At 38.2% G+C, this 27,491-nt stretch overlaps 1 long non-coding RNA gene across 1 annotated transcript; it reads left to right on the top strand.

Annotated features, from left to right (window-relative positions):
• The first annotated feature begins 1,496 nt into the window (after positions 1–1,496).
• Positions 1,497–27,240, top strand: LOC122141913. The gene is made up of 2 exons (XR_006158191.1): positions 1,497–1,705; positions 26,606–27,240. It is a non-coding gene; the product is annotated as an uncharacterized LOC122141913 (long non-coding RNA).
• The last annotated feature ends 251 nt before the right edge of the window (positions 27,241–27,491 follow it).

Genomic DNA, 27,491 nt, shown 5'->3' with positions numbered 1-27,491 from the left:
ATTGTGTTTCTAGGGTCATTTTGTACAATCTGGCAAAAATCATATACGTAGATGTTTCATAGCGAAAGAAATATCACAGAGCAAGTACTGAGCTTAAGACGTTTAGGTAAATTGAGGAGGAAACCTCAGAAGCAACCAAATCTCTACAAACAAACATACACATCTACACTGCTGTTACAGAAAAGGACACACAGAGACTACAAAAATCACTGTGCAAACGATTACTGCATCAATCAATTATTCAATGACTAAATTAATAAACACACAAACAAGATTCAGTGGGGGAAATGACTCTTGCTGGATTATGTGACTCAAATTGACTGTCTTTCTGTAACATATATACAAATATAACAAGAATTCCATTCCCTCAATCTGAAGCACAAAAGCACTGCAGTGACTCTCTGCGACTCTCTCTTCAATCTCAGTGGCTCTGACCATAGATAGCAGAGCGCACAGAGCCACCAAACTAACTACTGGGGGGTGCAGGGCAGGGCAAGGCAGGAACTGAGCGCACCTCTTTATTTGGCTTGCCTAAAAATACCTCCAGAGGCCAAGCTGAAAGTCTGGAGGTGTGGGGAGACGGCGTGAGGGATTTAAGGTGTGCTGACGAAAGGAAAGGGTGGGGACTGAATTATATTAAAAGAGTTTTTTGGGAGGACGGGGAGGGAAAGAAAATAATAAAAGGTAAGGAGGTGTACAAGTGAAAGAAGAAAATACGTATTTCCCATTTGGCCATTAGCTCCTCCCCCATTGCAGGCCCCACCCACATTGGCCCCACCCCCCTTCAAATCAGCGCAAGCCAGCAGCACTTGAAGGGCTATTTTTTGCCCTGCTTCACTAAATAAGGCCAGGCAGAGTAGGGGAGTGGGTGCAGGGCCAGGGGGGCTCCTCTTTGCCTTGACCCTCGGAGTATAAAAGCTTTGGAACAGTGGGAGGCTCCTCTGACCAGCCCCTCTGCACACTCCCCGCCTGTCCCGTCCAAACGTTCGGCATAAAACATGTTCGAAGTCAACCTTGTGACATTTAAGTATTTTTTAAGCTAACATTTGTTGTTTTCGGTGACGTGGAGGCGTATCGGTGACGTCATTTTTGCCCTTAATGGCTGCCGTCTCTCATGTGATAGGACAAGGACATTTATTGGACAAAGTATGGACAGAACTGTCAGGCAGGATGGAATACACAGTGAGGACAAACGAGAAGAACGAGAAAAAAACTGAGACAGCCTCATCTCTTGAGCCTTTTTCTGATTTTTTCTTTCGCTCTTTACCTCATATCAACTTCATCTTTGCTCTGTCTTTCTCACTCTTTTTCTGTCTCTCTCTCTGAGCGCCGGTCTCTCATTTAATGCTGTCAACATACTGTCCATACTTTCTCCTACTCATGTTTTCCCCGGTATTGGGACATAGCTCTATATTCAGGACAGGTGGGGAGGTGATAACGTATGTATTTGATACCATATTACCTTACCTTCACTTAATCTCACCCAATAAATTTCGTCCAATATTTTTGATAATTCGCTCTTCTGTTTGCGCCGAGAACACTCCGGTATTGATGGCAACGCTCTGCATTTCTCTTCATCCCCATCTCTTTCTCATCTGTCCACCCCCCCTTCCTCTCATCCTCAAATTCTCAAACGCTGAATCAGCTGCTTGGGAACGGACGGTCCTCCTGCCTCTTGGATCCACAAACAAGCTGCCTCTCCCCGGTAAGTATGTGTGTGTTTGTGAGTAAATACATATACATGCACGTACAGTAAGTGTGTTTTACCACGTTCCAGCCTGTCCGGATCTCTGCTTTTCTGTTGATGTATCAGCGTGTGTGTGAGGATAAGAGGGGAACAATCATAGACAGCATGCCATCCAGCTCCTATCAAAGTAGTTTTAGCAGCAATGTTAGCATGCAAAGCTAGCAAATCCAAACTGCATCACGCTGAGAGCTGCGACCTTAGCAAATAGGTTCTTCGTTAGATGACTTAAACTGAAAACTGAGTGATTTTTAAATGCTCAATTTCTTCTTGAGAAGACTTTTCAAAGTACACTGTAGCGCTTCCACCACTGTTGGCCCCTGACATTGATATTTAGCTGTGTGGTGGGCCAGGGAGATGCTTACTTTTCTTTTTCTAATTTTACTTTGATGGCTCGAGGACAGGCATTAGACCCTGGGCTGTCAGTCATGTTTAAATGTGGAGCGGACAGGAGCTGGGATGGATCAGGTGACATCATGTATGGCAGCAGCTGTTGCTGGTGGTTGGAGCTTTGTTGAAGCTCTGGATGTTCAGTTAGAACGCAGGAATGGTACACCTGCTTCTGTGTATGTGTGTTGATTGGGTGCGAGGCCTATTTCCCCTGGTAATGGACTGCTATCTTCGGCATTGAGCTGCTGGGGCGGGACGGACTTGTATGAGGAGCCGGCATGACTCTGTTTCAGCATAGGGTCATAGGGGTCCGATTTACACAAACCACAGACTAATATCCTATAAGGAAGGGATGATGAGAGAGGTGGGTGAAAAATGGGAGGAGTGGGTTTGATTTATGATGAGGACTTTTAGTTTAATTAATCAGGAGGACAGTGCTGATGCAGAAAGAAGAGCCACGATTTACTTAGCTATTAGCCATTAGCGACCAATCGCTGCCTCTGGCAATGCGCTGTTAATGCACCCAAACAGAAAATGAATTTCTAAACAAAATTAGTTGTTTTTTTCCCCTTGTTAATAAACTGTAATTGTCTAAGTGCACTACCAAGACTGTTACTTCTTATGCTGCCCAATTTTAAAGTCAGTCTTTAACAGTCTAAACTGAATTGAACTTAATTGAATTGTCCCTGAATGTAAAACAACAAACACTCTAAATCATGTTTGGTTTGCTTACAAAATTGTAATTGCATTAAATTGTCTAAAACTTCTTACCTATTTACCCTCCTCTATTATCAGTTTTTAAAAGTATAAATTGACTAATTCAATGGAATTTTAATTGAATGTATTGAATGCAAAAAGGTGCGAATGCTCTAAAACTAGTCAAATTCAAGTGAAATCAAACTAAATTGATACATAATGAACAAAAAAGCTTGATTTTTTACTGACCGTCACAGGCGTTTTAACGGTCCTAATTTTGATTTAAAACTGAACTAACACTACACTATAAAAGTGAACTCTATGTACCGGATAAAACTGCCTCTTAAATGACCTAACGGTAGCTCTCTTTAACTAATTATAATAGCTAATGTGCCTGGAAGACTGTTTTATGATCACTGAAAGCCCAGACACACCAAAGCAACGTCAGAAAACAGTGGAGAACCAAAATGCAGACTGTGGAGAACCACCATTTTTTAAGTTAATTTTTTCCCAGATGCAAGACTACAGCTAACAGACAAGTACGTTCTTTCGACCCTGTGTAGAAGAAATTACTTTTCTATACCCAGCAGGTGGCAGTAGTCTGTATTCGTTATTCAATGTGTGATACCAGATCAAAGTAGCGCTGGCTTAACCATTTTTACACAAACCACCTCATTACAGACAGGTTCAAATGAAAATCATCACAGATGAGATGAGCTTTCCATGTTTGGCCATCTTGACTTCGTAGGTACCGTTTATCACATGGTTCACCAAGCTAAACATTCAATCATAGTGATCTCTCACACCAACAACAGGAGGCGCCACTGTTCCAATTCAACACACTCAATCAACCAAAAAAAACATAGTTGAGGGTCCGACTAGTTCTAACAGTGCAGAACACTTTACAAAAAAAACCTGACCGACAGACGCTCAACTATGGATTGGAAATGGCCAATTGATGGAGCATTTGATGACTTGAAAAGTTTCGGAATGTTGGGGTTGAAGTTCTGCAGTATAAACGCAGATGTAGAACTAACAACACCTGACAATGTTTCAGAAAAGGACCAAAAGTGTTGATACTAGTTGGTCAATGTGATATGCAAAATAAACATCTCATTAATTAGCATTTCCTTCATTTGCGATTGTACTATTAAATTTACCTCAAGTTTGCTTTTAAGAATGAGCAGCCAACAAATTCCCTCAACTTATTTTTTGTTTTCCAGGCAAAACATTGGTAAAAAATAAGTTTAAAAATTGCTTTCTTTGGTTTGGTCTAGTACCATTTTAATTTTTTTGGCATCAATGAGCATGTCAGAACGAAGTCCACTGTCCACTTAAGTCATAAAACAGGGGTGTCCAAACGTGTTTCCTGCAGGGCCAACACGTCCTGCAGATTGTAGCTCTCCAACCAACCCACACTTGCTTGGAAGTTTCGGCTATTGCTACTTTTCCCTACTACAGTCCAGAAGGTGAAAAACAGTACATTAATACAATTCATTCCTCATAAAATGTACTTTGATTTCAGATCCAGTAGTTATCCTGAACACTGTGTATAGCTGACTGGAGCTAAACTCTGCATGATAGTGGCCCTCAAGGAACAGGATTTGACACCCATGTCCTCAGTCTGAATAAAAAAACTGTTCATAATACATTGTGTTTCTAGGGTCATTTTTTGTACAATCTGGCAAAAATCATATACGTAGATGTTTTCATAGCGAAAGAAATATCACAGAGCAAGTACTGAGCTTAAGACGTTTAGGTATTGAAATTATGAGGAAACCTCAGAAGCACCAAATCTCTACAAACAAACATACACATCTACACTGCTGTTACAGAAAAGGACACACAGAGACTACAAAAATCACTGTGCAAACAATTACTGCATCAATCGATTATTCAATGACTAAATTAATAAACACACGAACAAGATTCAGTGGGGGAAATGACTCTTGCTGGATTATGTGACTCAAATTGACTGTCTTTCTGTAACATATAAACAAATATAACAAGAATTCCATTCCCTCAATCTGATGCACAAAAGCACTGCAGTGACTCTCTGCGACTCTCTCTTCAATCTCAGTGGCTCTGACCATAGATAGCAGAGCGCACAGAGCCACCAAACTACTGGGTGGTGCAGGGCAGGGCAAGGCAGGAACTGAGCGCACCTCTTTATTTGGCTTGCCTAAAAATACCTCCAGAGGCCAAGCTGAAAGTCTGGAGGTGTGGGGAGACGGCGTGAGGGATTTAAGGTGTGCTGACGAAAGGAAAGGGTGGGGACTGAATTATATTAAAAGAGTTTTTTGGGAGGACGGGGAGGAAAGAAAATAATAAAAGGTAAGGAGGTATACAAGTGAAAGAAGAAAATACGTATTTCCCATTTGGGCCATTAGCTCCTCCCTCATTGCAGGCCCCACCCACATTGGCCCCACCCCCCCTTCAAATCAGCGCAAGCCAGCAGCACTTGAAGGGGCTATTTTTTGCCCTGCTTCACTAAATAAGGCCAGGCAGAGTAAGGGGATGGGTGCAGGGCCAGGGGGGCTCCTCTTTGTCGGAGTATAAAAGCTTTGGAACAGTGGGAGGCTCCTCTGACCAGCCCCTCTGCACACTCCCCGCCTGTCCCGTCCAAACGCGTCCAACGTTCGGCATAAAACATGTTCGAAGTCAACCTTGTGACATTTAAGTATTTTTTAAGCTAACATTTGTTGTTTTCGGTGACGTGGAGGCGTATCGGTGATGTCATTTTTGCCCTTAATGGCTGCCGTCTCTCATGTGATAGGACAAGGACATTTATTGGACAAAGTATGGACAGAACTGTCAGGCAGGATGGAATACACAGTGAGGACAAACGAGAAGAACGAGAAAAAAAACTGAGACAGCCTCATCTCTTGAGCCTTTTTCAGCTCTTTACCTCATATCAACTTCATCTTTGCTCTGTCTTTCTCACTCTTTTTCTGTCTCTCTCTCTCTGAGCGCGCCGGTCTCTCATTTAGTGCTGTCAACATACTGTCCATACTTTCTCCTACTCATGTTTTCCCCGGTATTGGGACATAGCTCTATATGTAGCTCGCTTTTTCTCAGGACAGGTGGGGAGGTGATACCGTATGTCTTTGGGGTCATTTTATCTGACCTGGTCAATTTCGTCCAATATTTTTGATAATTCGCTCTTCTGTTTGCGCCGAGAACACTCCGGTATTGATGGCAACGCTCTGCATTTCTCTTCATCCCCATCTCTTTCTCATCTGTCCACCCCCCCCTTCCTCTCCTCTCATCCTCAAAATTCTCAAACGCTGAAATCAGCTGCTTGGGAACGGACGGTCCTCCTGCCTCTTTGGATCCACAAACAAGCTGCCTCTCCCCCGGTAAGTATGTGTGTGTTTTTGAGTAAATACATATACATGCACGTAACTGTAAGTGTGTTTTTACCCACGTTCCAGCCTGTCCGGATCTCTGCTTTTCTGTTGATGTATCAGCGCGTGTGTGTGAGGATAAGAGGGGGCAACAATCATAGACAGCATGCCATCCAGCTCCTATCAAAGTAGTTTTAGCAGCAATGTTAGCATGCAAAGCTAGCAACTCCACATTGCATCACGCTGAGAGCTGCGACCTTAGCAAATATGTTCTTCGTTAGATGACTTAAACTGAAAACTGAGTGATTTTTTTAAATGTTCAATTTTCTTCTTGAGAAGACTTTTCAAAGTACAACTGTAGCGCTTTCCACCACTGTTGGCCCCTGACATTGATATTTATTCTGTGTGGTGGGCCAGGGAGATGCTTACTTTTCTTTTTCTAATTTTACTTTGATGGCTCGAGGACAGGCATTAGACCCTGGGCTGTCAGTCATGTTTAAATGTGGAGCGGACAGGAGCTGGGATGGATCAGGTGACATCAGGATGGCAGCAGCTGTTGCTGGTGGTTGGAGCTTTGTGAAGCTCTGGATGTTCAGTTAGACGCAGGAATGGTACACCTGCTTCTGTGTATGTGTGTTGATTGGTGTGCGAGCCTATTTCCTGGTAATGCTGCTATCTATGGCATTGAGCTGCTGGGGCGACGACTTGTATGAAGAGCTGGCCATGACTCTGTTTCAGCATAGGGTCATAGGGGTCGATTTACACAAACCACAGACTAATATCCTATAAGGAAGGGATGATGAGAGAGGTGGGTGAAAATGGGAGGAGTGGGTTTGATTTATGATGAGGACTTTTAGTTTAATTAATCAGGAGGACAGTGCTGATGCAGAAAGAAGAGCCACGATTTACTTAGCTATTAGCCGTTAGCGACCAATCGCTGCCTCTGGCAATGCGCTGTTAATGCACCCAAACAGAAAATGAATTTCTAAACAAAATTAGTTGTGTTTTTTTCCCCTTGTTAATAAACTGTAATTGTCTAAGTGCACTACCAAGACTGTTACTTCTTATGCTGCCCAATTTTAAAGTCAGTCTTTAACAGTCTAAACTGAATTGAACTTAATTGAATTGTCCCTGAATGTAAAACAACAAACACTCTAAATCATGTTTGTTTGCTTACAAAATTGTAATTGCATTAAATTGTCTAAAACTTCTTACCTATTTCCCCTCCTATTATCAGTTTTTAAACTATAAATTGACCAATTCAATGGAATTTTAACTGAATGTATTGAATGCAAAAAGGGCAAATGCTGTAAACTAAGTCAAATTAAATTGAAATCAACTAAATTGTACATAATGAACAAAAAAAAAGCTTGATTTTTACTGAAGTCACAGTCTTTTTAACGGTCTAATTTGAACCTAACTGAACTACACTACACTATAAAGTGAACTCTATGTAAACGGATAAAAACAAATGCTCTTAAATGACATAAAATTTAGCTCTCTTAACTTAATTATAATAGTATATGTGCACTGGAAGACTGTGACTTTATATGTTCTGAGACGGTATTTGTTCATTTGATCCTATTAAAGTCAAAGTGCTTTTAACAGTATAATTTTAATCAGACTAAACTGCACTGAAATGTATGTACTGGATAATAACAAATTATGCTCTAAAATTATTATATTGTTTTACCCAAATTTTTAAGTGCATTAGTAAGTACTGTTCCTAAAAAAACAGGGTGTTTTTAACAGTCTAAACTGAATTGAACTAAACATTTTCATGTGAAAATGCATCTCAATCCAATGACAGAACAAATGTACTGTCAATGCTCAAGCAGCATATTGTGGTCACACTGAGATGACTATGTGTGAACATTAGACAGACAGTGTTGGATTGTGGGACATGTGGAGTGTGATGGGAGAGGCTGCTCTGATCACATGCATAAATATGTCCTGCTCTGTATGCACGCTATGACTCGCCGAGCGCCTTTGAATTCTCATCTACAGTGCACGCAGCATGTAGTGTGTTTAAGATAGTATCGGATAACTCATCCACAATCCCTCTTGCTTTTTTATAGTAACTATTCATATTTTTCACTTTTGCTTATCTATGATCAAAAGTAATTAACGCTTATTCCATAAAGGATTCAGCCGTATGGTGTTATAAACCACATGGTGGCATTGGATCAGAGATGCGGTCTGTTCCTCCTCTGACTGCCCTCTGCTGTAATTATCAGTCACATATCATTCACACTATCTCTCTTTCTCTCTCTCTCACTCTCTCTCTCTCTCTCTCTCACACACACACACGCACACAACTACACACACACACACATACATGCACTCATTGAATACAACTGCAACCATATATTCCTGCAGTCTCGCTCCTTTCCTTATAATTGTCTTATTTTTACACAGGATGGACTGGTAAAACCCTTTTCCACTCTAACACACACAGTCATATGCAAACTAACCCTCGGCAGATTTGCTTAACACTCTTGAGAAAGGCTTCATTAGTGGAGTGACATCAGCGACGGTCTAATTCATTAAAGGAGCGAGTCAGCTGAGCAGCATTTGCTTATAAATTGGTATTGATCAGAGTAGGAAGGAGAGCAGAGGGGATTTTCAGGTGAAAGAAGCTCTTAACACACACACACACACACACACACATCATAAAAACATGCCATAGACTTACAGTATATTGTTTTATAAAAAGTTACAAATAATTACCTACAGGCAACCTTAAGACAAACCATGACCCTATATTTCAAAGTTGTTAAGTTCTAAATTCCAAAAATGTTCAATAATTAAATGGATAGATAATTTTACTTCGAAGAATATCCACAAATTTAGTTCACTTCTAAGGACAATCTTGTTCTTAAATTATAGCTGTGTAAAACCACACACACAATATCCAAATGTCATGTTAGATATCTAGATATCTAAATGAACATGCTATTGACTCTTAGGGTTTGTTTATTCAGCCAATTATAATTACTACAGACTATCCTTTAAATTAATGTTTAAATATATATTTTAAATGACCATTAAATTAAGATGAATTATTTATTCAGTTTTTGTCATTTTTGTCCAGTTTAGTTATCTTCTGAATTCATTTACATAGCTACACAAATGAGGATATGCTGTACCCAAAGGATTTTTAGCATTTTTGAGGTTTTTATCCCCCCTAGAATTTTAGAAAGTTAGTTCTAATATCATAATAAAATAATTTATTGAAATAATTTTTTTTATGTATCCCTTGATGCATAAATAAATGTAAAAAAAATAACCTGCAATTTACACACTTGTCATAGCTTAATAACACTGTTTGAGATAGGACACACTTACTTGTCTTTTATTATTTAGGATAACTAAAGTACACTGTTAGAAAAAAAAATGTGCCAAATAACCTTAAGGTGTAGCACATATCCTTCTGTGGTAAATATTGTACATTTCTGTCAAAACGATGTTCTTCTGAGGATGTTGTGCCTTTAAAGATATAATTTTTTGCACATTTTTATCTCAGTGTACGTCACCCCACACTATTTTTATATTTTCTTTGCACCCAATCACCTAAGCACTACAAAGGTACATTTGTATTTGCCATGCCAATAAAGCACTTTATACTGTAAGTGACTGGAGAGAGAGAGACAGTAAAAGGGTAAGAGACAGTGTGTGCTTGCATGTGTCAGGGGTCACAGAGACCGAGAGAGAGGGAGGGGTAAAGGTAGCGAGTGAATTAGGAGGAGGAGGAGTGTACTGGCTCTATAGGCTGTGCATTATAGATGATGAGAGAGAAAGAGAGAGAGAGAGGGAGCTGGACAGGAGAGATGTAGAGAGGGCAGGTCAGACACGTTTATTCCCCATTCATTTCCAGACATCAGGAGATCAGGGTGCACAGCAGCCCTCCGCTACACCTAAACTTTCTCACTACATGCATGTGAGAGAGAGAGAGAGAGAGAGAGAGAGAGAGAGAGAGATGGGGCAGAGAAGGGGGGAGGGAACAGAAAGAGTGTAAGATAGAATGAGAGAATGTGAGGTAGAGAGAAATAGACAGATAGCAGAACAGAGAGAGAGAGAGAGAGAGAGAGACTGCAGAGGCAGCACCTGGGACACAGAGAGGAAAAGCTAGAGCACTTCTTCCTGTTTGCCCTTTATTGTTTTATTCCTCCTTGTGGTGCATTGGCCCATCTGAAGCACGGGGACTCTACCTGACAGCTACCCACTAGGTAAGCACCAAATCTCTCTCTCTCTCTCTTTTTCTCCTCTCGCTGCAGCTGTACCTCTCAGGCTGACAGTCAAGGTGAATCGTGTGTGGCTGTGCTCTGCGCAGACTAAGTGAAAAACTGCTCTTCCAGTAAAACTAGCACATGCTGCCTGGTGTGGGTGTGTGTGTGTGTGTGTGTGTACAGCAATGCAGTTTTTGCAGGGTGAAGAGGAAAGAAGAAAAATTGTATGAATCTATCACATCTGAGATTCGTATTTCCCTTTCTGGAGTGTCAAAACGGAGAGAGCACCTCCTGATGTTATTTTTACTGACTTTGGCTGGCTTATTGAAGTGAAATGACGTGTAAAAACCCTCAACGTTAGTGACCTGACCTGTGAAGTCACAAGACCATGCAATTTCTGGGATATAATTGGCAAAAAATAAATAAATAAAGACACTACGCTGGTGTGGAGTGAAAATAAACTGCGCCGTCTTGTGACATTTATAAGCAAATTGGATGTAAAGTTTTAAAAGTGCAAAGGACGCATCTGTGTGTGGATCTGTGTGCCGTTCAGTTGGTAAAACAGTAATTAATGTTCATCACCTTTGTGGTTTGGCCCGTAAACGCTGATATTTGTGGATTATTAGGATTGAATGATATACATTTGTCCATGTGCCCATATATCCTGCTTGGTAGACATACTTCTTTATATGCCCATATGAACAAGAGCAGCTATGGAATGTAAAGAAGTATGTATCCCAGGTGAGAGAAAAAACGGGGCTGAGGAACACACACATTCTTAAGGAATTACTGAATATCTACAAGGACCGCTGTTTTTACTATAGGTTTAAATGGTAATTTTGTGTTTAAGCGGTTGGGTGTAGAATGCAAATTGAAATTTGTCTGATATGCGGTAACGAAAGACGACTCTTGGCCTAATAGTGAGTGAATGTTACTGTTAAATTGGCTATTAACTAATGATGTACAGGGTGACGTGATGCAATGATCGCAGAAGCTCTTGGGTTTCTATGAAGTAATCAAACGGGGGTCGCCTCATGTCAAAAACACACAGACAGCAGTTCAGATGGTGCAGTGAGACATCAAAGAAAAGAGAAAGAGAGATAGAGCTTTCACATAGCATCACGGGGAGGAAAAGAGACATCAAAGAAAAGAGAAAGAGAGATAGAGCTTTCACATAGCATCAGAGTGATACTGATGACGCTGCTGGGGTGAAGTGTCTTCGAAATAATTTATAACAAAGTTCAGTTGCTTTGACTGCTGGACATTTATGTCTGTGGTTTCCTTCTGAACGTGAACATCCCAGTTTTGACACAACTGGTTATAATGACCTCTGCTCATCACTAGGAACACATTGGCCACTGCTATCTCAGTCTATTTATCCAGTTCAGTTAGCTGGAATGGACTTTTACCTAAATGTTTTATTGTTTCGAAGAGATGTAATTTTACGATGCAGTGGCTATTTTTCCCAGGGTAAATCCTGAAAAGCTGATATTCATAAAATCAAAAACAAAGAAACAATAAAATAAAAATTTTACAAATCAAAATAAAAAAAAAAAATAAAAAAAAAAATAATAAATGCAAATTTAAAAAAAAAAATAATAATAATAATAATAATTAATAAATAAAATAAATAAATAAATAATTAAAAAAGTAAATTATTTAAAATAAAATCACATCACATCACCATATTACAAATAAACAATTTTTTATGTAGAATAAAATAAAACAGACATAATCTGTGCGGGCTACACGGGCACCTTCACTTAAAATGGATGTGCTTTACCAACCGTTTTGTCCTCTTAGCTTCTGGCAGTCTTGACGCTTCATTAATAAATGTATATATTTCATCTCCACAGAGTCTCTTTAATCACAGAGGGACTAAGTACATAGATGAACTTTTGGATAGACAGGCCCAGCTGTCCTGCTTTTGTATCGAGTGTGTGTCTGTGTGTGTGTGTGTGTAAGCGCTGCTGGGGAATATTCACTTAGCCTTTAGCAGCAGGGCAGAGTAGAGTCTTGATGTCTGTGGACTGTGTTACTGGAAGCTGTGTGATGGTCAGAGGTGGTCAGAACCCGGTAAAGCACGTCCACTGAGACCCACAATCACATCAGAGGATGTGCAGACTACACCAATACTGAGCTGAGCAGGGCTTGTGTTGATCTGACCTGCGTTTATGAATGAAAGAGTGTAGACGAGAATGAGATTTTGAAGAAGTATCCCCGAAAAGTGGGCGAGACATCTTTAAACAGCTATGATGGTTGCTATGCATTAGTCGTTTGAGGCCTTCAGTGGGTCAGTGTAGGACAAAGTAAAGCGAGACAACAAAATTCAGAAAATATGGTTGAAGGAAGGAGAAAAAAACTGATGAAAGTGGGATAAGCCTCCCATGGGATGACCAGAAAGAGAACGAGTGACCGAGAATGGACGATATGTACGTAGATGAGCGAATCACAGGAGGAGATTCATGGGATAGACAGAAGATAGGTCAGGCTGTGAAGTGTGTGAATGTGAAATAGCATGTATATGAGGTGGAGAGAGAGCGAGGGAGAGGCTGGATAGATGATGGCGGTGTTCCGGCAGACGGGCTGCGAAGCTACTGGACGGAGGGTTGGAGGGGGCTGGGAGGTGTATTGTTCTGTCACTTTTCCTGTGTCAGCAGGTGGAAGCGTTCATCAGGACATTAAATATGCAACAATGCTGACTGAGCCAGTGAGCTGAGACAGCCAAAGCCCAGCACTGAGGGGACTGTAGGGGTCAAGGGGCCCACTAGAATCCCCGCACACTTACTAGTCCCAGTTTAAATAGAGGACAAACCCAGCCGAACGCTGTACAAACTAGGTTTCCAACAAGCTATTTGTCGGTCTACACTTGTAATACAATCACAGCCAATAAGAAGATATTTGATGTTTAATGTACTGTTATGAAGAGTGTGGCTTGGGATCAATAGGTTGTGGGGCCAGCACAAAAATAGAAAGCAAGTGAATGACAAAATGTATGATCACTCATTGCATGTTATAAGTAAGTTTTAAAGATATGATTTGGAAGAAATAAACTCAATGTTAAGACATAATATAGGAGTTCTGGCAAGTCTATAATTTTGCACATACAAGAAGGCATATATAGATAGCTAATGAGTAATTAGGGAAAATATTAGCGGGGGAAAAACGTTAAGGTTTTAAATCTCTAATTTTATTTATTATTCTATTTTTTAATAAAAGCAGCCTTGGTAATATTAGACTTTACAGAAACAAAACAAAACAAATCAAAACAAAAAAACCTTACCAACCCCAAATATTTGTATGATAGTGTATATGTATATAAATGATCACATACATACAGATGGAAGTAGAAAAGAGATTGCCAAAAATAAAAATAAATAGAAGAATAAAATAAATGGAACTAATAAGTCAAAAAAGTGAATAATCAGATATAAAAAGCCTAAAATAAAATGAAAAATTAAACGTAGTAGGCAGAGAAGAGAATTACATGATCTGAGGAACAGCCAGAGCATGCTAACACCAAGTCACAGATCTGACCTAAAATAACTTCAGAGATTCCAAAAGAAATCAAGTCATTAACTAAATAGAGTAGTGTTTAATTACATAAAAATAGATCTACAAGCAGTAACATCCCACTAGAAAAACATACACAAATTGTGTAACGTGTTAAAATCACATGGGTAATCGCACTATGAGATAAAGTAAATTCTGAGAATGATTCACTTGTCACGTGTGCCAAGCAGATAATAGTGGAGATAAAAAGAAATATTTCCGGGGAGGTTTTGGGATTTGTTAAATCATAAATCGGTGTCTGATTTGCAAGATTATGAAAAATATGTTGGCTGACGGTGTCAGGTCGAGAGCGGTGATTAAGTGCAGCGCAGTCAGGAAGTGATGCGGGTGTGACTGTGAGGAGGCAGATAAATCAAGGACAGTTTATCAAGTCGGGCAATAAGGAGGCAGGTTACAGAGCATAACATTATTAGTCTTCCTAACACAAGTGTGCTGAAGGGTTGGGCTCAGTACTGACACGTAATGAAAGGAAACTATAGCACAGGATGTGACGCTTTTGTGCCTTTCAGAGGCTTTAATTCAGCAGCATATGGAGAGCAGGTCTGATGGACTCCTGAGTGCAGGGGTGTACTGGGATGGGAACATAACAACCTACAGTATATTATCACATATGTATCACACATGCAACTGTATGCATCACACTACTGATACATTGTATCTAACTGAAATACGCTAGCATACAAATGGTTGGAATTGGTAAGATTTCATGTGATTCTTGCGATTTTTTATGTTTTTGAAAAAAGTCTCTTATGCTCACCAAGGCTGCTTTTAATTATGAAATATATAAAGTAAAAAATAATAATAATTTGAAATATTATTATCAAATTATAATATATTCATTTTATATATATTATAATATTGAGCTCCTGTAGCTCAAGTGGTAGAGCATTGCGTTATGAAGCGCAAGGTTGGGGGTTCGTTTCCCCGGGAACACATGATAGGTAAAAATTGATAGCCTGAATGCACTGTAAGTCGCTTTGGATAAAAGCTACAAATTATTATATATAACTTAAAATCAAAGCTAATAATAATTTGAAATATTATTATCATTTAAAATAATATTTTTTTTTATTTTAATGTATTATAAAATGTAATTTATTCCTGTGATGCAAAGCTGAATTTTCACCATCATTACTCTTTAGTGTCACATGATCCTTTAGAAATCACTCTATGCTGATTTGCTGATGAAGAAACATTTATTATTTTCAATTTTGAAAACAGTTGTGCTTCTTATGTATTTTTTTTATAAATTTCTTTTCTTTCACTTTTGTTTAATTGAATGCATCCTTGCCAAATAAAAGTATGAGTTTATTGAAAAGTTATAGTTCTGGACCTAAAATTTTCACTATAGAGGTTGTCTCATATAGTTACTTGTTTCCTTTAAAAGGCAACAATTACGCAATAAAAAAGAATAGTATTAAATCAGTGCATGATTAGGTGTTAGAAAGAAAATATTTAAGCCTGATAAACATCAATTTTTAAATAAACTACCAGAATGCATTTGTTTGCATTTGTTTTATAATTTAATTAACTTGAACTGCACTCTCAGAAAAAAAGGTACAAAAGCTGTCACTGTGGTGGTAACTTTTCAAAAGGTGCCCGTTTGTATCTTTTAGATCAGAGGTATCAAAACTCAATTCCTTGAGGGCCACAGCTCTGCGGAGTTTAGCTCCAAACAACTCCAAATCACAGCTGCTTGATAGTTTCTAGTAATCCTGAAGGTCTTGATTAGCTGAATCAGGTGTGTTTGATTAGGGTTGGAGCTAAACTGTGCAGAGCTCCAGGAATTGAGTTTGAGACCAATGTTTTAGATACTAATATGTCCACTTTAAAGTACCAATATGGAGTTTTTAGGTACAAATGTGTACCTTCTAAAGAGGTACTGCCCCAGTGACAGCTTTTGTACCTTTTTTCTGAGCGTGTGTACCATACGTTTTAATTGACTTTCATTCGCAATCATGTTCGGTAGCAGATGAGGAAACTCTGCAGGCTTAAATATGTGGCCTAATGATGGTGAATTGTTTCTCCCAGTCCATCCATCCTTGTTTGAGTGTGTTTTGCAAATGTATGAAGTTAGTTTCCAACAAAAAGACCTTATAAAACTGTACTTTTTAATCACACTGCATTTATTAATGCTAACTCTGGAAAAATTTAACTGCACCGCAATTTAATTTTAAAATGAGAGTATGTGTTGACACTCTAAATATAATTTCTGAGTCTGTAAATTAATAGCATTTGGTATTCCAAGAGGTGGAGCTGGGGACGAAGGTCTGGTCTCAGGAGAATGTGGAAGGATGAAATCAGTGTTTGATCCAAATTTTCTGTCCCTTTCTCCAACCTCCTTGTCCTGTGCTACCGTTGAGGGCTCATCAAGCTGTCAATCACACAGTGTGTGTCAGTGTGTCAATGCCCTCTGTTTGAAAACCTAGAGAGCTGCCTGCCTTGCTGCCTGTTGCCTTGTTTCTCATTTCCTCAGCCTACAATATGATCTCTTAAAAAATGTTTCCTACAAAGGCAGCTCACAAATTTTTGGAACAAAGCAAGCAGTGAAAGGTCTCAATTAATATTTCCATAAGGCAGCAATTTAAAATTATTTAACCAATTATGTAGGCCATTATTCAGCTGCAACTGACTATGAATGAACCAAAGGTTGAATTAACCTATAGAGAACAAATCAAGCTTTGAAATATTTTTTAAATGCTTATGTCCTGTGTCAGCGTACGCAAATCGCTGCGTCTCCACGAACCGGAAAAAAATCCTATGCGGTGCAACACACAGGCCCACACACACACACACACACACACACCGCTTCAGTGCCACTCGCACGGAACACTCGAACCGAGGATCAATGCGTTGGTAATTTGTTTCAATCAATTAAAGCGACATCTGCTAGCATTTAAACCCCAATAACAGTCAGCCTTATCTAGAACATGCTCCCACTGCAGAAAAACAGAGAAGGAAAGAGACAGACATGCTATAATGTCCTGCTAATATTATTATAGAATATCACAGTATAGCTGAGTATCACAGATGGACATATTATTATGGGCTGTTATTTTTCTTTTAGCTGAGCTGAGGGCATTTTCTTCATGGGAAGTTTGCAGTATGACATCATAATTACTTTTTCCCATCACACCGAAGTTGTTGGAAGAGCTCAACATTTCCTAACACCAGCTACAGCAGCAAAATCACCCAGAGATGAACATGCGCTGTATTCTTTCAAGTGCGCTTGCATCCAACTCTCCCAAAACGCCCTGATACCAAATGGATGCTCTTCCCAAAAATTAGCATGTTGGATAATTAAAATTCACTGGAGCTGTAAACCAGGAGGAAGTAATTAAAAGAACAAGGGCGCTCCGACGCAAAGCTTCATTCCATCGGCGACGAGGAAAACATTCATTCCTGTACTTTTTTCTCTCTCTCTTTCTGATATGAAACAGGAGTCGTTCAGAGCTGCAGACTGCATGCAGCAATGTGGCTCACCCTCAGCTTGAGGCATCTTCCTCTTAATTGAAATAGGTTCATATTACACAGCCACTGCAATTTCAGCAAATTCATTACAAACAGTAACTACAGCGTTACTACATTGTAACAACTATGTAATTGGCATATTAATTTCAGAAACAGCCCCGGAAGGTGTAGCATTTAGGAGTGGTGGGTGTGTGAGAATGGTAAAAATCTCCTGCAGTGGTCTATCTTTCCTCTCCCAGGGCACCCGCTCCTGCAGAGTCAAATTCACTACCTGAGAGTTCAACGCACATTCAGCAATACTGGCCGCCATAAAAACACATTCTGTATTGTTCGCACTACCTGCAGGGACAGAGAAAATATTTATGGTTGGAATAAAAAGTAAACATAATGCGAAAAAAACAAACAAACATGTGTGGAACAAAAAATGTGAACATTTGTAAATGTAGAGGAGACGGGTGACAATTGTATTTTCTTTTTTAATTTCCTATATTAGCCCACAGTATCTCAATAAGAGCACATCTCAATATTCTAATAACTCCTATCTGTTACCTTATTGATATTATTGATTACTATATTAAAATAATAGTTTACACCCAATATGATACTAATTATTCAGGCATTCAGGATTTTATGTGATATAATATATTTATGGAAACTAGAGAATTAGGATTCAGAATATTATGCAATATAGCAAAAATTGTTACACAGTATATGTAATATTATACTTGAAATGGCTTCTAAATGACAAGCTGGTTTTGCCTTAATTTGCCATAATTTGCCTTAATAATTTGCCATTATATATATATATATATATATATATATATATATATATATATATATATATATATATATATACATGCGTGTTTTTGCATATACATGCGTGTTTTTGTGACATATCAGGACACAGCTTTGTATAATAACATGGGTATGACACAGGTATTACAAGCAGAGGGTGATTTATGAGGACATAACCCACGTCCCCATTTTTCAAAATGCTTATAAACCATACAGAATGAGTTTTTTTGAGAAAGTAAAAATGCACAAAGTTTCCTGTAAGGGGTAGGGTTAGGTGTAGGGTTGGTGTAGGGCAATAGCACATACAGTTTGTAAAGTATAAAAACCAATATGCCTAAGGAATGTCCCCACAATTCACAAAAACAAACGTGTGTGTGTGTATGTGTGTCATTTTTAATAAGTGAAGTTAGCAGTTTTAATAAACAACTCCAGTAACTGCTATTTTGTGCAAATCTATGGTAATTTGAACAAGATGGAAGTTTAAGTACAGGTGAACAGCCCCTACTCACATATATAAGGAGCATCCGTGATCACACAGCCCTTTAAGTGCACATATATTTCAGAGGTGCAGCGTCAGGAAGAACCTAGTTAACATTCCAGCACCGCCGCGCAGGGTGTTAGCCAAGTGCTGAGAACATTACTGAGAGAGAGAGAAATGAGGAGATTGAGTGATAGAACGCAGGGTAATAAGGAAGGACATTGGGGAAAGAAGGGTAAGATGATCCTAAAGAAGTTTCAGTATGGAGAGACCTCAAAAGAGTTCTCAGTGCTGATCTATATATTTATCATATGCATTGCAGAGTTTCACTGTCTTCTGCTGCATGTGACATTAGACCGACCTCATTGCATTTACAATAGAGCTGAAAATAGAGCCGTAATAATAAGAGCCTCTATATGAATAAGCACACAGTAGAATATATTCGGAAAAAAAAAATCACCCACATTTTTCTCAATGTAAATGGGAGGTTAAAAATATAAATCAACATGCCTTTTACTGGGAAACAGCAACACGAATGGCTGACAATCTTGGAAACAAAATCTAATTTTAACCAAGCAATAAATACAGTTTTAGTATTAAAAAAAATAAAATAATAAATAAATGTTATGACAAAATAAAAAAATAAGATTTAATATGATTTTTATCATATTTATAAACCATTTGTATAATGATTTGTATTAACCTATTTATGTAAGAATATTTTTACAGCATGTACTGTATGATTTAAACTGCTTGCGTTTCATGAATAAGTCCTGTGTGTTTAAGCATATTCTTCTACAGTATGTGATTTCAGATAGCACACACTCAGAGACTCGCACAACATATGACCTCAGCTCTGAGTGTGTGTGTTTGTTTAAACATACAGGCGAGCTTAGCCCTCATCCGCTCATTATGCAGACCCTTCCACCGGCCCCTGGCTCTGTTCTCACTGTCATTGTTTCAGGTGGACACACATTTAAACAGACTCTCTAACATCAGGTTTTTCTTTTTGAACACTGAGGGAGAGAGGGGGCAGACACCACACAGCTGCGCTACAGTACAAATCGTTTCAGCCAGATCACTTTTCCACTTCAGTTCCTCTCCATTTTTTACTTTTTGTGAACTTTTTATTCTTCCGTCCTTCACTGGTGAACTTTTATTTGAGTGAGTGTGTGTATCTAAAGCTCTTATGCTGTTTCCACACCGCTTGTAAGCTGTGCTTGTGTAAGGAGCTACGGCCTGAGATGCAATGAAATGGCCCAAGTGTTGACACTACCGTTGAAATATATATATATATAGATTTTTTTTTTTTTTTAATAGCCATAAGTTAGTTTTCATCACAGCTGTTAAGCATGATTCACTATGCTAGTTGGTTGCAAGTGGCATTAAGATTCTTACTTTAGAAAGAACTGGACAAAAATCTGTAGTGAAATATAAGTCATCAATATGTTTAGTCTGTTTTAGTCTGTGTTTCATGAGAGTGTAAGGTGAAAGCATAAGAGCAAAAACTAGGTTGGAAAGCACATGTCTGAAATTACATACTATCAGAGCATCTACTGTACGTGTGTAGTATGAATACAATTCATACATACCGCATCAGCCTGTTGGCACTGTCATGTGACCTAAAACATGAACTGCATTACTCTTCCATGACATCAGAGGGGCCCAGTCTTGCTCCTGGAAGACCAATGTCCTGCAGAGTTTAGTTGTAACCAGTCCCAAAACACCCTGTCTGGAAGTTTCTAGTAATCCTGGAGACCTTGATGAGCTGTTTAATTAGGACTGGAGCTAAACTCTGCAGAATAATGGCCCTCCAGGACCAAGACTGAACAACCTCTGCCATACATGAATATGACGATCTCTCATGGCCTTCATAGGATCGTCTGGGTACTTTTTTTTTTTTTATGAATACTGCATATTAGTAAAGCTTTCCACGTTCTAGGGAAGTATGCATATTCTTTGCTATTAACTGAAGCATCTGTGACGTCCTTAAGATGTGCCATAAATTAATGTCATGATGCAAGTCAAACATTTCCAAAAACACACTCTCTACTTTTACAACATTGTATGGTGCATCTTCGGCACTGTTATTTTAGTATCATTTATATAATATTATAGTATTTATTTATATTTTCAATTTATTAATATAGAATTTAAAGGCAACATATTTACATTACTGGTTTTCCCCCTTCAACTCTCTCTCGTCCATTCACTAAATAATTTAATTCTTGAGTCAGACCTCTAAGATGTTATGAAGGTCATTAGGACATGAGAAGCTTCTTCAGTACAAACAAGTTTGCAAAGACCTTCAGTGTGGCGGAGACCTGTCAATAACAGCGTGCGCACTCCTCCTGCAGATATAAAGATTTCAACACTGCTCTATTCCACATGCAGGCTTCTCTTGGTGTAAAATGGACAGACAGTGTGATAAGAGAGAGAGAGAGAGAGAGAGAGAGAGAGAGAGAGAGAGAGAGAGAGAGAGAAAATAACAGTGCTGCAAATTAGAGTGGAAAAGAACTTCCACACAACCACAATTAAGATGCTGCAATTAGATGAAAATGCTTCACCCCAAAGTAAAAGCCTCTATTAAACCAGATTACAGTTGCCCAAAGGTAATAAGAATATAATACCCCCTACAGTAACAGAGAAAGAGCAAATGATCTAGATGATTTCCACTGATTCAACATTGGCAGAGAGAAGCATAAGTAAAAAAGGAATTAAAAAATAAATAACAAATACATCTAAATTGCTATTGATTTCCTTAAAAGGTATTCCCGATAGATTAAAAGGTTAAGAAATAAAACCGCTTTGGGGATTACATTATTCCGAAATTAAATCAAAGATTTGCAAAACAAAGTAATCTCTGAGTAATCAAAACAGGCAGTGTTTAATTAGATGGATCTGTCAGAGCATATTGAGTGGTGGTGCTCTTACATGAGTTTTAATCTGACACTCTTGATCATTTATAGTAAAGGTTATTTTATTAATAGTAAAAAAAAAAAATAATAAAATAATAATAATAATAAAATTATCCAAGTCCTCAGCTGTTAATTTTAAAAAAAATAACATTTTATTTTATTCCCAGAATATTATGGGGATGCCAGTTTAGTGTTATAAAAAAAAATAACATTTTAAAAATAATGCTAGACTAAGCCTTTTCTACCGCATTAAAGTACAAACCATTCAATTTCCATTAGATATGGGACCCTTTTTTCATTTATCTTGGGGTGGAAGAAACATGATTATTAAAGTTGGGAATCCAGAAAAGTTGGTGTGGAAAAGTTGAAAGGCTACCCTATTGTACTGTATTTTCATGGCTATACTGTATTTATTTATATTCTTATTTATTTCTCTCTCTTTTTTTGTATTATCTTACGATCATGTCCATATAATTTGTCTATTTGTCTTGTTAAATTTGCACAGCTTGTATTGATGTTTTGGATTTGTGAATAGCCTGCCAATGTCAAAACCTGCAATAAAAATAAATAAATAAATAAATAATGCTAGAACTGCTGCACTTCCTCTGACAAGTTGTACAGTGGCATTTTTGTGATGGGACAACCAATGTTTCTATCATTTACTGTCTCTATTGATATCAATAGCAAAAAGTCCAAACGAAACAATGAAGTAACCAATGTGGGAATAAGGACCCTGTGCAATTAAACAGGCCCACAGAGCACAATAAACAACAAAATGCAGCTTCAAAACCGAAAAACCAATTAACTGTTTAATGAACAGTGAATCAACCTAAATTCTGACACTTTGTTCCGCTAGAGGAGTCAAAAAGCTGACTACTGTCTACTGTAATTGTAGCGGTCTGCTGCCTGGATCAGCCAATCAGGGCCAGAAATAGTGCTGAGTAAGGGCCTACGCTAGCGCTCACGTCCGAATGCAGAGGGAAGGAGAGTAGCCAGCACTGCAAGCACACTGCAGCACGCTCAGCACCTCTTCCCACATCCTCTGCCTTATCCGAGGGCACCTCCAAAACTCTAGCCCCAGGCTTTTGTTCAAAGCCAGGCCCAAACCACCAGCGCTGAGGTCCCTAGTTGCGCTAGTGTGATTTATCTCTTTTCTGAAAGTTGATTTATCGAGAAGAAAAAAAATAAACACAAACTGCTGAAGGCCCTTGTTAAAAGTTCACAGCAAAACACACTGGTCAGTTCAGAGGACTGCTGCAAAGTGAATTAACTCAATTAGTAGGTTAGCTAATTAAAGTGTCCACATAGTATCTGCTGTGGCATCAACAACGTGTGTATCTGATGGGGTCAAATTAACCTGGAATACCTCCTTAATCTGTCTTTTTGACAAAAACTAGCTTCCGTGGCAGCTGTCAAAAAAAAGAATGAGTTTATGAGTTTTTTTTTATTATTATTATTCTGTAAAAAAAAAATGAAAAAATTCTCAATGTTTTTTTTTATAAATTTCTCAATTATTCTGTAAAACACAAAGGAAAATATTTTGAGAAATGTCTCAATGTTTTTTTTTTTTTTTTGTTTGTTTTTTTTTCATAGTGTCCATAGTGGAAGTCAATGGCCATCTAAAATGGTTTGGTAATCCCCATTCTTCAAAATATCTTCTTTTGTATTCTGTAAAATAAAGTCAAACAAGTTTGGACTGACACAAGGGTATATAAAGGTTGACAGAATTTCCATTTTGGGGAGGACTATCCCTTTAACCACTTGGTTTTTGCTTTTTTGTGATGGAGTGTCACTTAAGAGTGCAACCAGAACCACTTTTGTCCACATATGGAGACAGTGAGAGAAAAGAGGAGGAGAGGAAAGGGAAAGAGAGAGAAAGTCATAAAAACTGAAATGTAGTTTTGTAACACAACGTAATACCATGTATGCACACACACTCAGCTGCCCTAATAATAAAACTAATGTGTGGAACATATAGTTATAGAACAAAGAAAGACATGCAGCTGAGTGCTTTAAATGTGACCCACAACTTGTGTCATCTGTAACTCGGTTAATATACAAGCAAATTCATCCAAAAATAAGTCTTTCAGAAAGCTTATAGGATATTTATACAAAAACAATCAAACATACAGTGCATTGTGCACAGGACCATTGTTGTGTAAATGTGTCTTTAAAGCTGTAATTATTATAGGCTTATCAATGTGTATCAGTAAAGACATGGTTTGGAAGATGGATTTATTTTACACTGTCTCATTCTAAATATTTTATTTTTATTATTATTATTAAGGTATAGTTTAGCTTTAAGCTGCTGAGCGTATGGACTGCTATTAAAATCTATGACGAAACATATCTTGATTCAGCACTCTCTCTCTCAATAGCCTTTCACTCTGTCCTCTGTGTGCGCAGATCCATAGATACAACTGAAATGAAGTCAGTGGACATAAAGTACATTTAATGTTTTACATATAAAGTACTTATTGCTGGTATTTAGATGCTAATTTAGTATTTAGATGTAGGCTAATATAGGAGCTCAAACGTTTATTATTACACACAAAGGCAAAAAATATTTGAATAGAACAATCATGCAGTAAATCTGCAATACGGTCATGTATTCACTCTGTGTTCTACTTCCTGTTTTCTTGTCGCCCTCTTCCTCCTCTCTTCTCGTACACTGTGTCCCAACTAGGCCTAATTTATTTTTTCCCCACACTGAAAGCAAACATCTTGTTCTATAGTTAGGATGCAGATGGTGCACACTATAAAAAGTGTTTATAATACTTTTGATTAATATAGTTTATTATTATAGGACAGAAAAATCTGAATAGCACACAAAACATGCATTTTATTGTGAATTCTGATTGCAATTACAATACTATACAGTATATGACCATCCTGACCTTATATACGTCACTCGTCCTCAAATATGAATTGCAGAGAAGTGGAGGATGAGTGAACAAGAGGGGAGGGAGGGGATAGTGCGGTGGGTATGTGGGTTGCTCTAAGCAAAAGCGAAGTGGATGCAGGAATGATTTAAAAAATAGCCCATCATAAAAAAAATAATAATAATGCCACATTTTCGTGATGTGGCACACATGGGTCAAATGAAAACACCATAGACGCTTTTTTTTTTTCTCAGGCTATCTAGGAAGAATGGCAGCCAACTTCCCTAATGGCAAAATTATTAGCTCATGCTAATTTAAAGATCCAGGAAAGGAGCCTGAAGGACAAACATAAAGAACCGAACACAATGAGTTGGCTTAAACGGCAAAGAGCTGCCTTGTAAAAGCACAGACTTCAGACAGAATGAGAAAACAGACAGAGAGAGAGCTAAAAAGGCAACGAGGGAGAATGAGACATAAAAAAGACAAAGCGAGACAAAGGAATAGAGGAAAGTGAGGGGGGTAAATGGAAGTTAATTCTAGCAGTGTGTTGTCTTCTGGCTTCATTAGCTGTATTGACAAGCCTGTGATGAATTCATCTTCTCAAGATTGTCTGCAGTCATCATTTACACGGTTTCCTCTGTCATCAGTGGTCACTCCTGTTTTCCTCTCCAACCTCTTCAGTTCAATTCCTGCCCTTTCTCTATGAACAATGATGCATCCACGTCTATTCTACAATCGTAAAACACTGTTATCCTGATCCTGACTGCATTTATTCTTGTTTGCTTGTGTTGTCTAAACTGATACTGGCTGTAATAGAGTCTCTAAAGCTGTGGTGTCAAACTTATTCTAGGTCCTGGGCCGGATTAGACTAAAAGCCCGTTAATTCACATAGTGTATGGATAATAGGAAAAATAAAATCTGATCTATTGTATTTTCCTATTCTAGAAACATTCTCACATAATGCTAATACAAATTAAAGACAGAAAACATACTTTTTAAGCACAATGCAAAGTTCAGAATCACTTCCTGCTGCTTTAATAAACAACATGGGTGTAAAACAAAAGGGAGATGATTAAAGATACAAATTTCACTCGCTAGAATATATTTTTCACTGTATATACAAGAAAAAGGTTCTTGACTGAATGAGTTTAGCCAGCCAAATCTGTACATTAACACAAAATTTGCTATAATAAAAGAAATAAATAGTTTTTCAATCAGACTCTGACAGCATTGAATCAATATTAAAGTGCAGTACTATTTATTTTATTAGACATAATTGATATTAAGCTTTAATTGTATTCAGTTTATTTTAATTGTAGTTTGTTTTAGTCTTTTTGTGATATCTGCATTTGTAATTTTTTAAGCTAATTCTATTAGCTTTAATTTATTTCTTTTTACTTTCTTTTTTTTAAGATTTATTATTGCCATTTTTTTTTTTTTTTTTTTTTTCCTTTTATTTTGAAACTAAAACACTTAAAACCTAAAGAGCCTTTTATTGTGATAGGACAGTATTTAGATGGGAGAGAGGTGGGGCAGAAGACAGAATGGGAAAGCTCCACAAGCCAGAACTCAAACTCAGGACGCCTAAAGCGCAATGGCACTATATGTCTGTATTTAGTAATTTTAATACAACCAATATTTTTCTTTGCACCCATATTGTACCTGCTGAGAGTGAACTGCATTGCTCTGGGACAGCTATGTCACCCACAGATCCAGTTTCAGCTGAAAAGTGCAAATTTGTGTATACGCCCGAGTGCCGTATTCTGCACCAAAGCACATACTGTACAAACAGCTTTAAGATAGAGCCATATACAACTTAAAGAGCTCTATCCTGCTGTTTCTATATTGAATGCATGACTCAAATATCTCTCTAATAAACTAATTTAAGTTGCTTTTTTTGCATTCATATTATCCCAGCTGGCCCTATTAGACACCTCCTCAGCATGTGTGTTTGACACGTCTGCTCTATACTTTTTCTGCAGTACAAATATGTGTTGCTGCTTCCTGAAAACATTAAGAATTTGTAATTGATTTTTTAAAAGAAAAAAAAATCCATTCAACTTTCCTGTTCTTCTTCTACAGGTTCTACGGTGTCCTTCTCCTTTCCTGAGCTTGGGATTCTGGCACACACAGAAGTCTTGTCCTAAAATGCTTTGCTAAAGCTGGTAAAATGGAACCAAATCAACTGTTTTATGGATTTGGTCCCCTTCAACCAGCTGTAGCTGTGCATTGATCACCCCGTAGAGCTGTGATGAAGAAAGAGAGGTGTTCAAAAGCACAACGCACAATATTTGATTGCGTGTGAAGTTCACAGTGCAGGACCGGCTGTTGAATACATGTTCCTTTAAGCACTAATATCATGATTAAACACTCTTTGTCCTCTTAAAGCCCAGGTGAGTATTATATATGCCATGTCACTTATTATTTATGAGCTATAATTGTTGATTATGTATTCAAGCCAAATCACTATCATTGGAAAGAGGACTCTGGGCTCTTTATGGCCATCCATTGATTTCTTGTCTCGCCGCTGAAAGAGTGAGAAGTATGGGGGGATGAGCTGGGCTGGATGGATGTAGGGAACGAGGGAGTGGGTGTGTGTCAAGCTGTTGAATAAGTAAAACAGTCGTTCCTTTTCTCTTTCTTTTCCTTCTACACTTGTCGTGATTCTTAATGCACATGGCTGATCAATAAAAGCTCATCCTGAAGTTCATAAACTGCTGAAGTGGTTTTTGCTTTGAAGTGAAACAGACTATTCAGCTGGAAATAATGTAGGGTGGGGATGTGATTTTATCCATTGGGATTTGATTGGACTGAAACACACTACACTATGATATTATTGGTTAGTATTATTTTCCCCGCTCACATGATCGAAAAATCAGCAGCAAAGTAATTTTAGAGGTGGAAAATGTGATTGTTACATGAACAAACAGACTGTAATTTGATTTGGGTCTGCTAGTGATGCAAAAGC

Source organism: Cyprinus carpio, chromosome B23 (genome assembly GCF_018340385.1).
Source record: "Cyprinus carpio isolate SPL01 chromosome B23, ASM1834038v1, whole genome shotgun sequence".
In the NCBI taxonomy this organism is placed as follows: Eukaryota; Metazoa; Chordata; class Actinopteri; order Cypriniformes; family Cyprinidae; genus Cyprinus; species Cyprinus carpio.
Note: the sequence above shows the minus strand (reverse complement) of the source record. Positions and strands in the feature narration are given on the sequence as shown.